The 4,892-nt window shown below is 38.9% G+C and overlaps 1 pseudogene; it reads left to right on the forward strand.

The window, feature by feature from the left end:
- Positions 1 to 3,063: 3,063 nt before the first annotated feature.
- LOC111338560 (beta-1 adrenergic receptor-like) lies at positions 3,064 to 4,428 on the forward strand (annotated as a pseudogene).
- Positions 4,429 to 4,892: the final 464 nt, after the last annotated feature.

Raw genomic sequence — 4,892 nt, forward strand, 5'->3', positions numbered from 1 at the left:
TTTGTTTTGTGACTTTCGGCGTGTAGCTAGTAGAACCACATTTAAAAAGCATGCAAAACATTTTAGATAACGTACATAGCAACATTAAGTTAGGAAGCGAACTGCGTCACTTGATACTCATGTGTCATCAGCTGAAAATTCAGCGTGTCGCGTTGTAAAATTCCATTGAAGATTATTATAATTTAGTTTTAATATTAAATATTAGTATCGTAGGCCTTCACAGATGAGAGCCACACCTTTTATGTGGATATAATGTGAATAAACCGTTATTATGATTATTATTATTATTATTATTATTATTATAATCATTATTATTATTACTAAATGAAATACAATGAAATACGAGATCTACAGGCCGAGCTGCTCGAAATGGTTTGTCACGATGTGCAGGTGGAACCGGCTTTACAACCTATTACAGGCGAATAATTTCCCAGAGGGACTAATCAAGCCCCTGACGCACGCCTCGACGTCCACTGTAGGGGTTTCTGGGAGCGACAGAGGGCTGCTTTTTTCGATATAAGGGTGTGTCATCCCAATGCAGACTCATACAGAGATCTTAGCCCCAAGCAGATTTACAGGATTCATGAAAATGAAAAGAAGCGAAAATACAACTCCCGTATAACAGAAGTAGAGCAAGGCACTTTCACCCCACTGGTATTAACAACGACGGGGGGGGATGGCTGACGAATGCCTGAGGTACCACTCCAGATTAGCCGAGCTGTTATCTGCAAAAAAGCAAGAGAGCTACGCCACTACAATTTCATGGGTCAGAGCGAAAGTGTCCTTTGCAGTTTTGCCGAGCGCGCTCCTATGTCCAAGGGGATCTAAAACCCCGAGAAGGAGGAACTTAGACATTAAAGACAGGGATCTGGAAGTAGAGAAGGGTCGAGCAAGACTTCCTTAAACTCATCAGTTATCATATCAAACTCACAGGGTACAAATAGCCTCTTACTGAATTTCGTGACCACGCCCACTTCATCGGCCCACTCAAATCGAGTGTGATTTTTGGATGTTATATCATCTTGCAGACTCTCTGTATAAAAATTTAACAATGTACCACCGAAATGTTGAACTATAATATCATGGCTTTCCATTTTGTGTATTTTCGTACTACTAAGTAAAGTTTTTCCCTCGTCATTTTCAGCTTTTCCCGAGCGGATCCGTCAAAATTAAGAAGGCGTTCGTGGTCAAAACAAGACCGAGCAAGGAGTCTTGGGCGATTTCTCTCTTACGCAAGCGCAAATTGAAAATGTACCGCCAAAATCAAAGAGAAGAACAGATTTCCTTGGTTTTGATATGTAAATTGTTGAACAAGGAGCAGATTGAACCTCGTCAAATGGCTAGTCAAAACAGCCACACCTTCCTCCTTTTGCTCGTTCCCTGTTTTATAAGCGTGAAAGCAGTGGGAGAAGAATCGGGTAGCTCGGAAAGCGCTTCGGGTATTAATTTACCATCGTTTACTTACGAGATAAACAAATAAGATTTGTAAAGTTATTTTCCGAAAGAGTCGGAATAAATACATTTTTTTCAGGTTAGATTGCTGTTTTTACCCTAAACGTCGTCCACTAAATTTTTGTTGCAGCCTACTAATCTATACAATTTCGAAGGAAAATATTTAGATGCTTCACCGTCCCCGAAGGGTCTCCACTCATCGAAGCGTGTACTGTAGCCAATGTAGTGAATTTTCAGTCTCCGTGACTTCAACATCATACAATTTTGTATTTTTTCTCTCTGAAATGACCTATTTAACAGGGGTGTATGCTGAGTATTCGTTGCAGAATCGCTTTGGTTCTCTTATCTCTCTCTTTGGCATGTCCGCCATTTCAAAAATTTGCTCAGGAGGGCATCTGGGTTAGCGGCTGCGCCAGGCTGGAACCGACAAAAGCAAATGTCCCTCGCATTGGGGAAACAGTTTGATATGGATTATTTTTATTATTTTTGTAGTAAATTTTTCTTATTCTTTTGCGTTGAACTTTTGAAAACTTTGCACTTCCTTTGTCAAGAGACTTAAAATTACTGTTATCATAATCATTTTTATTATCATTATTACTATCATCTTTAATTATTATCGAAAAGCTCGAGAAATAAACGTAGACCAGGTGTGTTTTGCTTAGCTTCTGATGGACATTTTAATGTGTTTTTCGATTTTCAAGCTTTTAATGAAACTTTTGTAAATATTCTTGATGATTTTAAAAAAAGTTATATTATCATTTGATCATTATTAAATATATGAATAATTGTCATGTTTTTCGACGAACAGTTAACAATTGGTTCCTACGTCAGCGAGCGTTCATCGAGATATGAAGCACGCGTTTGGAGAGCACGAAAAATGAGTAAGAGTTGCTCGAGGCGTAGCTGAGACCAACTCTAGCTTTTTGAGTGCTCTCCAAACTTCCCAAGTGCTTCATATCTCGATGAACGCACAGCTGACGTATGAACCAATTGTTTTATAACAATTTCAACGCTGTGGTTTATGTATAAAGGGCAGAAATTCCCTCTCCTACGCTTCAATGCGTTGTTTACTTTGTTTCGGAAAAGTATTTCGCCATGCTTCAATGATCTTGTCTCAGATTGGTCGAAAACTGACGGGTGAATTCATGCGTGGAAGTGAAGTTAGAGTTTGGAAACGAGATGAAACCGTTATTTGTTTTTTTTTCCCTTTCTTTGGGTTCTTTCTCGGAAGTTAAAATTTCCATTCCCAAAGAAAAAGTGTGCAGATCTTCATCGACTTGTTCCCTTGTTGCCATGTCTAGTTTAACTTTTTTGCAGAATTTTCTCCCGTTTTTTGATGAAAAATGCTGAAGTCACTCGCGAGAATAAACATTTTTCGCAAGGCATTTGTTTGCTGACGTCACCAGCGTGCACAATGGAAAATTGAAGCACGCTCGCGCTATTGAATTTGATTTCGCGAATTTACAAGTTATGTTATAATTGGTTTTGTGACATGAAGGTTACTACGTGGTAAATTATTAGTTCGAAACTTATGGTCTACTTCAATTACATGAAAACGTTGAATAAAATTAACATGAAATATAAACAACTTTTCAGCTGTTGTTACTTCGTGTTGTTGGAGAACGGTTGAGTTCCACTCCTTTGTAACACCGCATCTTTCACGATAAAACTGTTATTCCTAAATCCCTCATTTATAAGTTTACAATGTTTTACACGTCGCCAGTGACCGAAAGCCTGAAGAATGTGTCCGAATTCGTAACAAGTATTCCTTCTAAGGCAGAAGGCATCGCATTTTGCAGTGCCTTCATATTATCATCTGTCTTTATCATTGCAGGAAACTTGCTCACTCTCGTTCTCTTTGCAGTTAGCAAAGCACTTAGTAAGAAAAGTTTCTTCTTACTCATGAACATGGCGTTTGCTGATTTGATGCTGGGAGCCTTTGCCTTGCCCTTTTACATTTACTCAGTCGGAGAGTCCTTTCAGCTTTGGACAGCAAAATATGATGATCTGGCCTTCCAAATATTCTTCGCAGGTTTTGATACCACGTTTGTGTTCGGCTCGTATCTATCTGCAGCCTTTATGTCCTGTGAGAGATTCCATGCCGTATATTGGCCGTTTAAACACCGATCATTATCCACCAGAGCATACCGCATCGCCATTTTTATACTTTGGATACTTGCTGTCTCTCTGTCCACAATACTAACTTTGTTGACGTTTTTTATTTCAATTGAATCTGCTTGATGTGTTTATATCCCCGTCTTGTTAAGTCTAACAGTTATCATGTGTGTCTGCAACATCGGGATCTGGAGAAATCTTCAACACCAAAGAGTTACCTCACACCATCAAAACAGAGCTCTTCGAAGGAAACGCTTAACAAAGACTTTACTTTTTGTATCCGTGCTGGCTTTAATATGTTGGCTTCCCTTACTTATCATAAACGTTTTAAAATTTCTAACAAAGACAACTATACCATGCATGTTTTCTTTGATAGCGAACGTTTTAAATTATTCAAACTCTTTTGTCAATCCAGTTGTGTATGCACTGAGAATTCCTGAGCTTCAGCTAGCGTTGCGTTCGTGCTGTAGGAAGAGGACAGGAGCCATTAAGACGGAACAAACCGAAAATAGAAACCGACCGGCTGCATCTACAACTCCGGAGAGAGAGCTAAGAATCCTTTCAGTGAATCCCACTCACCTGCAAAAAGAGTTTGAACAAGAATGTATTTCAACTTCTTTGTAATAAGACAACTTGGTTTAATGAACTGAGCTTAAAATGTAATTTGGCCACCGTAAGGAGTTAGGTTTAGATTTCATCCAAGGATTCGAACGCTTCAGTTAATATCTTGCCGTTTAAGACAAGAATAAAACTCTTTATTAAAAACTGGATCATTGGATAATGCTATTCGAGACTTATTATTAGCTTAGCCATTATGGTATATGAGCCAATACACCATAACATTCGGTTTCTTACACAATAAAGTGGAGAAGATTTGTTGAATATCTTGGAGGCTTTTTTTTTTTTTTAATAAAACAATTATTCCACTCGCGCTTGTTGGATATGAGATGATTATAGCCAACTCGGCGCTACGCGCCTCGTTGGCTATCAATCATCTCATATCCAACGCGCGCTCGTGGAATAATTGTTACACATAGCCCATTCAGAACTGCTGAGTTTCGGGAGGCGCTTCATTTGTGCTGCACCAAGAAGAGACCAACAATGAAGATGGGACAAATCGAAAGGAGAAACCAATCGGCTACATTAAAACCGCCGGAGATAGAGCTAACAATATAAACACCGATCCCAGTCGCCTGCGAAAAGAAATTGGACAAGAAGATATAGAAACTAAGTTTTCATCAGTTGAGGCTAAAAGACCATCGGCACTGACACTGAGTAATGAAGTACCAATTTTAAAAAACTGAAAATTTTAGAATGTAGAGGCT

The sequence above is a fragment of the Stylophora pistillata genome, chromosome 2 (assembly GCF_964205215.1).
Source record: "Stylophora pistillata chromosome 2, jaStyPist1.2, whole genome shotgun sequence".
NCBI lineage: Eukaryota > Metazoa > Cnidaria > Anthozoa > Scleractinia > Pocilloporidae > Stylophora > Stylophora pistillata.